Consider the following 13,814-nt stretch of genomic DNA (forward strand, 5'->3'; position numbering starts at 1 on the left):
GGAGATGTTGTTGTTCATTCTTAATGATTGTGGTCTGTTGGTCAGCAAATCGAGGATCCAGTTGCAGGGTGGGAAGCCAAGTCCTAGGTTTTGGAGCTTTGATATGAGCGTGGCTGGGATTGTGGTGTTGAAGGCGGAGCTGCAGTCAATAGATAGGAGTCTGATGTAGGAGTCCTTGCTTTCGAGATGCTCTAGGGATGAGTGTATACCTGACATCTGGTCATGATGCAATGAGGATGAGTGGGCCAATTTTCTGGAAATAGAGCCAGTTGGCAGTGGAGAAAACGGAAATGAAGCGACACACGAAAATCAAGCACCAGTTTCGTGAATGTCGGGTAACACTTCGACAAACAGAATCCGGGGAGAACGAAGGCCGCTGGCGACTGATCAGCGACAGTCAAGACACATTTCCCTTGTTTAGAATGATTCGAGAAATTAACAGATATTTAGAAACTAAGAAAACTGTCCTTACTGCACATCAGAAAAGACAGTTTCATTTTAGTTTCATTGCGAATATCTTGAGGCAGAAAATACAACAGTGGCTCGAATGTAGAACCTGGAGGCGCCTTATGTGACACAAAGTCACCCTCGCTTGAAACACAGCCTCAGTTCTCTCTCCACAGATGCTGTCATACCTGCTGAGATTGACCAGCCTTTTGTGCTTTTGTTCCAGATTGGTGCATCAGCAAGAATTTGCTGTTACGAAGAGGACAAGATGAGACTGTTTCCATCATGATTTGAGTTGCTTGTTCATGCAGGAGCAGCCTTTGCCGTCTCTGTAGCGCTATCGGTCAGCACGTTCGGCTGTTAACCGAAAATTAGGTGGTTCGATGCCACCCAGCGACGAGATATTATCCCACCCCCGGATGAAGTGCTTTTTGTACTTGTGGGATCAAATCCACCCACCTTGGTGCTTTTTACTTTTCATGCCACATTTATTTGATTTCTTTCCTCCGGTTCAAATATTAAACACGCCACATTCTTTCATTCTGATTTCAAACAGTCAGTTCACATCTAAAGTGAATCAATATTCATTTGAATTACCAAAGAGAGACATTCACCCCAATAGCAACAGTGGGACGAATGGGGCCTAGAATTTTCTCTGTGGATCAAAGAGAGTGAGATGGTGAATTAGAGGCGCTCCAAAGTGCAACTGATACGTGGTCGGATAATTCAGCCGGGGAAATAGAGAGAGAGCTTGTTAGCACTGACAATATTCAGGAATGAGAGGAAAGGGGTACAGGGTGAAATGGATTCAAGAATTCAGCAGCGGACGACGTGACCAAGTTTCTCGGTAGAATACCCAGAACCCGGCTTGTTGATCATGGCCAATGCTGCGAAAATTAACCTATGGACAATCTGGCACACCTCAGCATGGCCAATCTACCGAACCTTCACATTTTTGGACTGTGGGAGGGACCTCGAGCAGGCACACAGAGAAAACTGATTCAGACACCGGGAGAACGTCCAAATACCATATGTTTGAGACGAATATCGAATTTGCTATGTATTATATATTATAGCGGTTGTATAGTTATTTTTATAGAGCCTGGGTTAAAGTGTATATATCCTTGTTGCAGGAAAATTATTATGGAACCAAGTTTCAGGCATCAAAACTGTGTATCTACGAAAGTTGTAACTCGAGAGTCATACAGTGTGGGCCATGATAGGCTCCAAACATTTGCGACCTAGGGCATCGGCAGTTATAAGTTGCCTCAGCGGTAACGTGTCGTGCCGTGATCGTATAGTGGTTAGTACTCTGCGTTGTGGCCGCAGCAACCTCGGTTCGAATCCGAGTCACGGCAGTGATCAGTTGACGTATTTTTCTTAAATGAACGGATGAGTAATTCTCTGTGTGAAGCACTCTTTAAAACGGGTTCACAGCTGAGTGCATGCTTATGCTTCTGTTTGATGCTCCAGAATTCAAACAGTTGTGAATGCGAGAATCTCCTCAGCTCCCGATTTTATATTTTAACTATCATCATCAAGCATACTCCTCCGGTTCTAGTCTTTTTTTAAGTCAAAACAGTCTCTCTCAATTTGCTGCATCAGCTTCTTCGGTCATCGCCCCAAAATGTTCATCTGTAGCAACGAAATACCCACTGAATCTTCTGTAAGGCGGAGAATAATCTTGATCTTGATAGTCACCCCATATAAATGAATTGGATCGGATTGAATTTGCTTGTTGTCACGTGTACCGAGGTACATTGAAAAGTATTTTTCTGCGAGCAGCTCAATAGATCATGAAGTCCATTGGTAGAAAAGGGAAGAAAAGAAAATACATAATAGGGCAATGCAACATATACAATGGAACCACATACGCACTGGCATCGGATGAAGCATACAGGGTGTAGTGTTGATGAGGTAAGTCCATAAGAGGGTCATTTAGGAGTCTGGTGACAGTGGGGAAGAAGCTGCTTTTGAGTCTGTTCGTGCGTGTTCTCAGACGTCTGTATCTCCTGCCCGATGGAAGAAGTTGGAAGAGTGTGTACGCCGGGTGGGGTGGATCTTTGATTATGCTGCCCGCTTTCCTCAGGCAGCGGGAGGTGTAGATGGAGTCAATGGTTGGGAGGCAGGTTCCTGTGATGGACTGGGCGGTGTTCACGACTCTCTGAAGTTTCTTGCCGACCTGGACCGAGCAGTTGCCGCACCAGGCTGTGATGCTGCCCGATAGAATGCTTTCTATGGTGCATCTGTAAAGTTTGCTAAGTTTTAATGTGGACATGCCGAATTTCCTTTGTTTCCTGAACCAGTATAGGTGCTGTTGTGCTTTCGTGGTGGTAGCGTCGACGTGGGTGGTCCAGGACAGATCTTTCGAGCTGTGCACCTCAAGGAATTTCAAATTGGTCACCATCTCCACCTCGGCCCCGTTGATGCTCACAGGGGTGTGTACAGTACTTTGCTTCCTGAAGTCAATGACCAGCTGTTTAGTGTTGCTGGCATTGAGGGAGAGATTGTTGTCGCTACACCACTCCACTAGGTTCTCTATCTCCCGCCTGTATTCTGACTCGTCGTTATTCGAGATCCTGCCCACTATGGTCGTATCGTCAGCAAACTTGTAGATAGAGTTGGAACCCAGTTTCGCCACGCAGTCGTCTGCGTACAGCGAGTAGATTAGGAGGATAGGTACGCAGCCTTGAGGGGCACCAGTGTTGAGAACAACTGTGGAGGAGATGTTTTTGTTCATTCTTACTGATTGTGGTCTGTTGGTCAGAAAATCGAGGATCCATTTGCAGGGTGGAAAGCCAAGTCCTAGGTTTTGGAGCTTTGATATGAGCGTCGCTGGGATTGTGGTGTTGAAGGCGGAGCTGTAGTCAATAGATAGGAGTCTGATGTAGGAGTCCTTGCTTTCGAGATGCTCGAGGGATGAGTGTATACCTGACATCTGGTCATGATGCAATGAGGATGAGTGGGCCAATTTTCTGGAAATAGAGCCAGTTGGCAGTGGAGAAAACGGAAATGAAGCGACACACGAAAATCAAGCACCAGTTTCGTGAATGTCGGGTAACACTTCGACAAACAGAATCCGGGGAGAACGAAGGCCGCTGGCGACTGATCAGCGACAGTCAAGACACATTTCCCTTGTTTAGAATGATTCGAGAAATTAACAGATATTTAGAAACTAAGAAAACTGTCCTTACTGCACATCAGAAAAGACAGTTTCATTTTAGTTTCATTGCGAATATCTTGAGGCAGAAAATACAACAGTGGCTCGAATGTAGAACCTGGAGGCGCCTTATGTGACACAAAGTCACCCTCGCTTGAAACACAGCCTCCGTTCTCTCTCCACAGATGCTGTCATACCTGCTGAGATTAACGAGCCTTTTGTGCTTTTGTTCCAGATTGGTGCATCAGCAAGAATTTGCTGTTACGAAGACGACAAGATGAGACTGTTTCCATCATGATTTGAGTTGCTTATTCATGCAGGAGCAGCCTTTGCCGTCTCTGTGGCGCTATCGGTTAGCACGTTCGGCTGTTAACCGAAAATTAGGTGGTTCGATTCCACCCAGCGACGAGATATTATCCCACCCCCGGATGAAGTGCTTTTTGTACTTCGTCCCTCTGTGGGATCAAATCCACCCACCTTGGTGCTTTTTACATTTCATGCCACATTTATTTGATTTCTTTCCTCCGGTTCAAATATTAAACACGCCACATTCTTTCATTCTGATTTCAAACAGTCAGTTCACATCTAAAGTGAATCAATATTCATTTGAATTACCAAAGAGAGACATTCACCCCAATAGCAACAGTGGGACGAATGGGGCCTAGAATTTTCTCTGTGGATCAAAGAGAGTGAGATGGTGAATTAGAGGCGCTCCAAAGTGCAACTGATACGTGGTCGGATAATTCAGCCGGGGAAATAGAGAGAGAGCTTGTTAGCACTGACAATATTCAGGAATGAGAGGAAAGGGGTACAGGGTGAAATGGATTCAAGAATTCAGCAGCGGACGACGTGACCAAGTTTCTCGGTAGAATACCCGGAACCCGGCTTGTTGATCATGGCCAATCCTGCGAAAATTAATCTATGGACAATCTGGCACACTTCAGCATGGCCAATCTACCGAACCTTCACATTTTTGGACTGTGGGAGGGACCTCGAGCAGGCACACACAGAAAACTGATTCAGACACCGGGAGAACGTCCAAATACCATATGTTTGAGACGAATATCGAATTTGCTATGTATTATATATTATAGCGGTTGCATAGTTATTTTTATAGAGCCTGGGTTAAAGTGTATATATCCTTGTTGCAGGAAAATTATTATGGAACCAAGTTTCAGGCATCAAAACTGTGTATCTACGAAAGTTGTAACTCGAGAGTCATAAAGTGTGGGCCATGATAGGTTCCAAACATTTGCGACCTAGGGCATCGGCCGTTATAAGTTGCCTCAGCGGTAACGTGTGGCGCCGTGATCGTATAGTGGTTAGTATTCTGCGTTGTGGCCGCAGCAACCTCGGTTCGAATCCGAGTCACAGCAGTGATCAGTTGACGTATTTTTCTTAAATGAACGGATGAGTAATTCTGTGTGAGAAGCACTCTTTAAAACGGGTTCACAGCTGAGTGCATGCTTATGCTTCTGTTTGATGCTCCAGAATTCAAACAGTTGTGAATGCGAGAATCTCCTCAGCTCCCGATTTTATATTTTAACTATCATCATCAAGCATACTCCTCCGGTTCTAGTCTTTTTTTAAGTCAAAACAGTCTCTCTCAATTTGCTGCATCAGCTTCTTCGGTCATCGCCCCAAAATGTTCATCTGTAGCAACGAAATACCCACTGAATCTTCTGTAAGGCGGAGAATAATCTTGATCTTGATAGTCACCCCATATAAATTAATTGGATCGGATTGGATTTGCTTATTGTCACGTGTACCGAGGTACATTGAAAAGTATTTTTCTGCGAGCAGCTCAATAGATCATGAAGCCCATTGGTAGAAAAGGGAAGAAAAGAAAATACATAATAGGGCAATGCAACATATACAATGGAACCACATACGCACTGGCATCGGATGAAGCATACAGGGTGTAGTGTTGATGAGGTAAGTCCATAAGAGGGTCATTTAGGAGTCTGGTGACAGTGGGGAAGAAGCTGCTTTTGAGTCTGTTCGTGCGTGTTCTCAGACGTCTGTATCTCCTGCCCGATGGAAGAAGTTGGAAGAGTGAGTACGCCGGGTGGGGTGGATCTTTGATTATGCTGCCCGCTTTCCTCAGGCAGCGGGAGGTGTAGATGGAGTCAATGGTTGGGAGGCAGGTTCCTGTGATGGACTGGGCGGTGTTCACGACTCTCTGAAGTTTCTTGCCGACCTGGACCGAGCAGTTGCCGCACCAGGCTGTGATGCTGCCCGATAGGATGCTTTCTATGGTGCATCTGTAAAAGTTGCTAAGTGTTAATGTGGACATGCCGAATTTCCTTTGTTTCCTGAACCAGTATAGGTGCTGTTGTGCTTTCGTGGTGGTAGCGTCGACGTGGGTGGTCCAGGACAGATCTTTGGAGCTGTGCACCTCAAGGAATTTCAAATTGGTAACCATCTCCACCTCGGCCCCGTTGATGCTCACAGGGGTGTGTACAGTACTTTGCTTCCTGAAGTCAATGACCAGCTGTTTAGTGTTGCTGGCATTGAGGGAGAGATTGTTGTCGCTACACCACTCCACTAGGTTCTCTATCTCCCGCCTGTATTCTGACTCGTCGTTATTCGAGATCCTGCCCACTATGGTCGTATCGTCAGCAAACTTGTAGATAGAGTTGGAACCCAGTTTCGCCACGCAGTCGTCTGCGTACAGCGAGTCGATTAGGAGGATAAGTATGCAGCCTTGAGGGGCACCAGTGTTGAGAACAACTGTGGAGGAGATGTTGTTGTTCATTCTTACTGATTGTGGTCTGTTGGTCAGAAAATCGAGGATCCAGTTGCAGGGTGGAAAGCCAAGTCGTAGGTTTTGGAGCTTTGATATGAGCGTGGCTGGGATTGTGGTGTTGAAGGCGGAGCTGTAGTCAATAGATAGGAGTCTGATGTAGGAGTCCTTGCTTTCGAGATGCTCTAGGGATGAGTGAATACCTGACATCTGGTCATGATGCAATGAGGATGAGTGGGCCAATTTTCTGGAAATAGAGCCAGTTGGCAGTGGAGAAAACGGAAATGAAGCGACACACGAAAATCAAGCATCAGTTTCGTGAATGTCGGGTAACACTTCGACAAACAGAATCCGGGGAGAACGAAGGCCGCTGGCGACTGATCAGCGACAGTCAAGACACATTTCCCTTGTTTAGAATGATTCGAGAAATTAACAGATATTTAGAAACTAAGAAAACTGTCCTTACTGCACATCAGAAAAGACAGTTTCATTTTAGTTTCATTGCGAATATCTTGAGGCAGAAAATACAACAGTGGCTCGAATGTAGAACCTGGAGGCGCCTTATGTGACACAAAGTCACCCTCGCTTGAAACACAGCCTCCGTTCTCTCTCCACAGATGCTGTCATACCTGCTGAGATTAACGAGCCTTTTGTGCTTTTGTTCCAGATTGGTGCATCAGCAAGAATTTGCTGTTACGAAGACGACAAGATGAGACTGTTTCCATCATGATTTGGGTTGTTCGTTCATGCATGAGCAGCATTTGTCGTCTCTGTGGCGCTGTCGGTTAGCACGTTCGGCTGTTAACCGAAAGTTAGGTGGTTCGATTCCACCCAGCGACGAGATATTATCCCACGCCCGGATGAAGTGTCTTTTGTCCTTCGTCTCTCTGTGGGATCAAATCCACCCACCTTGGTGCTTTTTACATTTCATGCCACATTTATTTGATTTCTTTCCTCCGGTTCCAATATTAAACACGCCACATTCTTTCATTCTGATTTCAAACAGTCAGTTCACATCTAAAGTGAATCAATATTCATTTGAATTACCAAAGAGAGACATTCACCCCAATAGCAACAGTGGGACGAATGGGGCCTAGAATTTTCTCTGTGGATCAAAGATGGTGAATTAGAGGCGCTCCAAAGTGCAACTCATACGTGGTCGGAGAATCCAGCCCGGGAAATAGAGAGAGAGCTTGTTAGCACTGACAATATTCAGGAATGAGAGGAAAGGGATACAGGGTGAAATGGATTCAAGAAATCAGCAGCGGACGACGTGACCAAGTTTCTCGGTAGAATACCCGGAACCCGGCATGTTGATCATGGCCAATCCTCCGAAACTTAATCTATGGACAATCTGGCACACTTCAGCATGGCCAATCTACCGAACCTTCACATTTTTGGACTGTGGGAGGGACCTCGAGCAGGCACACACAGAAAACTGATGCAGACACCGGGAGAACGTCCAAATACCATATGTTTGAGACGAATATCGAATTTGCTATGTATTATATATTATAGCGGTTGCATAGTTATTTTTATAGAGCCTGGGTTAAAGTGTATATATCCTTGTTGCAGGAAAATTATTATGGAACCACGTTTCAGGCATCAAAACTGTGCATCTACGAAAGTTGTAACTCGAGAGTCATACAGTGTGGGCCATGATAGGTTCCAAACATTTGCGACCTAGTGCATCGACAGTTATAGCTTGCCTCAGCGGTAACGTGTGTCGCCGTGATCGTATAGTGGTTAGTACTCTGCGTTGTGGCCGCAGCAACCTCGGTTCGGTTCTGAGTCACGGCAGTGATCAATTGACGTGTTTTTCTTAAATGAACGGATGAGTAATTCTCTGAGTGAAGCACTCTTTAAAACGGGTTCACAGCTGAGTGCATGCTTATGCTTCTGTTTGATGCTCCAGAATTCAAACAGTTGTGAATGCGAGAATCTCCTCAGCTCCCGATTTTATATTTTAACTATCATCATCAAGCATACTCCTCCGGTTCTAGTCTTTTTTTAAGTCAAAACAGTCTCTCTCAATTTGCTGCATCAGCTTCTTCGGTCATCGCCCCAAAATGTTCATCTGTAGCAACGAAATACCCACTGAATCTTCTGTAAGGCGGAGAATAATCTTGATCTTGATAGTCACCCCATATAAATGAATTGGATTGGATTGGATTTGCTTATTGTCACGTGTACCGAGGTACATTGAAAAGTATTTTTCTGAGAGCAGCTCAATAGATCATGAAGTCCATTGGTAGAAAAGGGAAGAAAAGAAAATACATAATAGGGCAATGCAACATATACAATGGAACTACATACGCACTGGCATCGGATGATGCATACAGGGTGTAGTGTTGATGAGGTAAGTCCACAAGAGGGTCATTTAGGAGTCTGGTGACAGTGGGGAAGAAGCTGCTTTTGAGTCTGTTCGTGCGTGTTCTCAGACGTCTGTATCTCATAACCGATGGAAGAAGTTGGAAGAGTGAGTACGCCGGGTGGGGTGGATCTTTGATTATGCTGCCCGCTTTCCTCAGGCAGCGGGAGGTGTAGATGGAGTCAATGGTTGGGAGGCAGGTTCCTGTGATGGACTGGGCGGTGTTCACGACTCTCTGAAGTTTCTTGCCGACCTGGACCGAGCAGTTGCCGCACCAGGCTGTGATGCTGCCCGATAGGATGCTTTCTATGGTGCATCTGTAAAAGTTGCTAAGTGTTAATGTGGACATGCCGAATTTCCTTTGTTTCCTGAACCAGTATAGGTGCTGTTGTGCTTTCGTGGTGGTAGCGTCGACGTGGGTGGTCCAGGACAGATCTTTGGAGCTGTGCACCTCAAGGAATTTCAAATTGGTAACCATCTCCACCTCGGCCCCGTTGATGCTCACAGGGGTGTGTACAGTACTTTGCTTCCTGAAGTCAATGACCAGCTGTTTAGTGTTGCTGGCATTGAGGGAGAGATTGTTGTCGCTACACCACTCCACTAGGTTCTCTATCTCCCGCCTGTATTCTGACTCGTCGTTATTCGAGATCCTGCCCACTATGGTCGTATCGTCAGCAAACTTGTAGATAGAGTTGGAACCCAGTTTCGCCACGCAGTCGTCTGCGTACAGCGAGTCGATTAGGAGGATAAGTGCGCAGCCTTGAGGGGCACCAGTGTTGAGAACAACTGTGGAGGAGATGTTGTTGTTCATTCTTACTGATTGTGGTCTGTTGGTCAGAAAATCGAGGATCCAGTTGCAGGGTGGAAAGCCAAGTCCTAGGTTTTGGAGCTTTGATATGAGCGTGGCTGGGATTGTGGTGTTGAAGGCGGAGCTGTAGTCAATAGATAGGAGTCTGATGTAGGAGTCCTTGCTTTCGAGATGCTCTAGGGATGAGTGTATACCTGACATCTGGTCATGATGCAATGAGGATGAGTGGGCCAATTTTCTGGAAATAGAGCCAGTTGGCAGTGGAGAAAACGGAAATGAAGCGACACACGAAAATCAAGCACCAGTTTCGTGAATGTCGGGTAACACTTCGACAAACAGAATCCGGGGAGAACGAAGGCCGCTGGCGACTGATCAGCGACAGTCAAGACACATTTCCCTTGTTTAGAATGATTCGAGAAATTAACAGATATTTAGAAACTAAGAAAACTCTCCTTACTGCACATCAGAAAAGACAGTTTCATTTTAGTTTCATTGCGAATATCTTGAGGCAGAAAATACGACAGTGGCTCGAATGTAGAACCTGGAGGCGCCTTATGTGACACAATGTCACCCTCGCTTGAAACACAGCCTCAGTTCTCTCTCCACAGATGCTGTCATACCTGCTGAGATTAACGAGCCTTTTGTGCTTTTGTTCCAGATTGGTGCATCAGCAAGAATTTGCTGTTACGAAGACGACAAGATGACACTGTTTCCATCATGATTTGGGTTGTTCGTTCATGCAGGAGCAGCATTTGTCGTCTCTGTGGCGCTGTCGGTTAGCACGTTCGGCTGTTAACCGAAAATTAGGTGGTTCGATTCCACCCAGCGACGAGATATTATCCCACGCCCGGATGAAGTGTCTTTTGTCCTTCGTCTCTCTGTGGGATCAAATCCACCCACCTTGGTGCTTTTTACATTTCATGCCACATTTATTTGATTTCTTTCCTCCGGTTCCAATATTAAACACGCCACATTCTTTCATTCTGATTTCAAACAGTCAGTTCACATCTAAAGTGAATCAATATTCATTTGAATTACCAAAGATAGACATTCACCCCAATAGCAACAGTGGGACGAATGGGGCCTAGAATTTTCTCTGTGGATCAAAGAGAGTGAGATGGTGAATTAGAGGCGCTCCAAAGTGCAACTGATACGTGGTCGGATAATTCAGCCGGGGAAATAGAGAGAGAGCTTGTTAGCACTGACAATATTCAGGAATGAGAGGAAAGGGGTACAGGGTGAAATGGATTCAAGAAATCAGCAGCGGACGACGTGACCAAGTTTCTCGGTAGAATACCCGGAACCCGGCTTGTTGATCATGGCCAATCCTGCGAAAATTAATCTATGGACAATCTGGCACACCTCAGCATGGCCAATCTACCGAGCCTTCACATTTTTGGACTGTGGGAGGGACCTCGAGCAGGCACACACAGAAAACTGATTCAGACACCGGGAGAACGTCCAAATACCATATGTTTGAGACGAATATCGAATTTGCTATGTATTATATATTATAGCGGTTGCATAGTTATTTTTATAGAGCCTGGGTTAAAGTGTATATATCCTTGTTGCAGGAAAATTATTATGGAACCAAGTTTCAGGCATCAAAACTGTGTATCTACGAAAGTTGTAACTCGAGAGTCATACAGTGTGGGCCATGATAGGTTCCAAACATTTGCGACCTAGTGCATCGGCAGTTATAAGTTGCCTCAGCGGTAACGTGTGGCGCCGTGATCGTATAGTGGTTAGTACTCTGCGTTGTGGCCGCAGCAACCTCGGTTCGAATCCGAGTCACGGCAGTGATCAGTTGACGTATTTTTCTTAAATGAACGGATGAGTAATTCTCTGTGCGAAGCACTCTTTAAAACGGGTTCACAGCTGAGTGCATGCTTATGCTTCTGTTTGATGCTCCAGAATTCAAACAGTTGTGAATGCGAGAATCTCCTCAGCTCCCGATTTTATATTTTAACTATCATCATCAAGCATACTCCTCCGGTTCTAGTCTTTTTTTAAGTCAAAACAGTCTCTCTCAATTTGCTGCATCAGCTTCTTCGGTCATCGCCCCAAAATGTTCATCTGTAGCAACGAAATACCCACTGAATCTTCTGTAAGGCGGAGAATAATCTTGATCTTGATAGTCACCCCATATAAATGAATTGGATCGGATTGGATTTGCTTATTGTCACGTGTACCGAGGTACATTGAAAAGTATTTTTCTGCGAGCAGCTCAATAGATCATGAAGTCCATTGGTAGAAAAGGGAAGAAAAGAAAATACATAATAGGGCAATGCAACATATACAATGGAACCACATACGCACTGGCATCGGATGAAGCATACAGGGTGTAGTGTTGATGAGGTAAGTCCATAAGAGCGTCATTTAGGAGTCTGGTGACAGTGGGGAAGAAGTTGCTTTTGAGTCTGTTCGTGCGTGTTCTCAGACGTCTGTATCTCCTGCCCGATGGAAGAAGTTGGAAGAGTGTGTACGCCGGGTGGGGTGGATCTTTGATTATGCTGCCCGCTTTCCTCAGGCAGCGGGAGGTGTAGATGGAGTCAATGGTTGGGAGGCAGGTTCCTGTGATGGACTGGGCGGTGTTCACGACTCTCTGAAGTTTCTTGCCGACCTGGACCGAGCAGTTGCCGCACCAGGCTGTGATGCTGCCCGATAGGATGCTTTCTATCGTGCATCTGGAAAGGTTGCTAAGTGTTAATGTGGACATGCCGAATTTCCTTTGTTTCCTGAACCAGTATAGGTGCTGTTGTGCTTTCGTGGTGGTAGCGTCGACGTGGGTGGTCCAGGACAGATCTTTGGAGGTGTGCACCTCAAGGAATTTCAAATTAGTAACCATCTCCACCTCGGCCCCGTTGATGCTCACAGGGGTGTGTACAGTACTTTGCTTCCTGAAGTCAATGACCAGCTGTTTAGTGTTGCTGGCATTGAGGGAGAGATTGTTGTCGCTACACCACTCCACTAGGTTCTCTATCTCCCGCCTGTATTCTGACTCGTCGTTATTCGTGATCCTGCCCACTATGGTCGTATCGTCAGCAAACTTGTAGATAGAGTTGGAACCCAGTTTCGCCACGCAGTCGTCTGCGTACAGCGAGTAGATTAGGAGGATAGGTACGCAGCCTTGAGGGGCACCAGTGTTGAGAACAACTGTGGAGGAGATGTTGTTGTTCATTCTTACTGATTGTGGTCTGTTGGTCAGAAAATCGAGGATCCAGTTGCAGGGTGGAAAGCCAAGTCCTAGGTTTTGGAGCTTTGATATGAGCGTGGCTGGGATTGTGGTGTTGAAGGCGGAGCTGTAGTCAATAGATAGGAGTCTGATGTAGGAGTCCTTGCTTTCGAGATGCTCTAGGGATGAGTGTATACCTGACATCTGGTCATGATGCAATGAGGATGAGTGGGCCAATTTTCTGGAAATAGAGCCAGTTGGCAGTGGAGAAAACGGAAATGAAGCGACACACGAAAATCAAGCACCAGTTTCGTGAATGTCGGGTAACACTTCGACAAATAGAATCCGGGGAGAACGAAGGCCGCTGGCGACTGATCAGCGACAGTCAAGACACATTTCCCTTGTTTAGAATGATTCGAGAAATTAACAGATATTTAGAAACTAAGAAAACTGTCCTTACTGCACATCAGAAAAGACAGTTTCATTTTAGTTTCATTGCGAATATCTTGAGGCAGAAAATACAACAGTGGCTCGAATGTAGAACCTGGAGGCGCCTTATGTGACACAAAGTCACCCTCGCTTGAAACACAGCCTCAGTTCTCTCTCCACAGATGCTGTCATACCTGCTGAGATTAACCAGCCTTTTGTGCTTTTGTTCCAGACTGGTGCATCAGCAAGAATTTGCTGTTACGAAGAGGACAAGATGAGACTGTTTCCATCATGATTTGAGTTGCTTGTTCATGCAGGAGCAGCCTTTGCCGTCTCTGTGACGCGATCGGTCAGCACGTTCGGCTGTTAACCGAAAATTAGGTGGTTCGATTCCACCCAGCGACGAGATATTATCCCACCCCCGGATGAAGTGCTTTTTGTACTTCGTCCCTCTGTGGGATCAAATCCACCCACCTTGGTGCTTTTTACATTTCATGCCACATTTATTTGATTTCTTTCCTCCGGTTCAAATATTAAACATGCCACATTCTTTCATTCTGATTTCAAACAGTCAGTTCACATCTAAAGTGAATCAATATTCATTTGAATTACCAAAGAGAGACATTCACCCCAATAGCAACAGTGGGACGAATGGGGCCTAGAATTTTCTCTGTGGAT

General features: G+C 45.6%; 2 non-coding genes across 2 annotated transcripts; both read left to right on the forward strand.

Annotated features, from left to right (window-relative positions):
• Positions 1-1,733: 1,733 nt before the first annotated feature.
• trnah-gug (transfer RNA histidin (anticodon GUG)) lies at positions 1,734-1,805 on the forward strand. Its single transcript has one exon. It is a non-coding gene; the product is annotated as a tRNA-His (tRNA).
• A 9,454-nt stretch (positions 1,806-11,259) lies between these two features.
• On the forward strand, positions 11,260-11,331 carry trnah-gug (transfer RNA histidin (anticodon GUG)). The gene has a single exon. It is a non-coding gene; the product is annotated as a tRNA-His (tRNA).
• The last annotated feature ends 2,483 nt before the right edge of the window (positions 11,332-13,814 follow it).

This window comes from Scyliorhinus torazame, chromosome 14, assembly GCF_047496885.1.
Source record: "Scyliorhinus torazame isolate Kashiwa2021f chromosome 14, sScyTor2.1, whole genome shotgun sequence".
Classification (NCBI taxonomy): domain Eukaryota; kingdom Metazoa; phylum Chordata; class Chondrichthyes; order Carcharhiniformes; family Scyliorhinidae; genus Scyliorhinus; species Scyliorhinus torazame.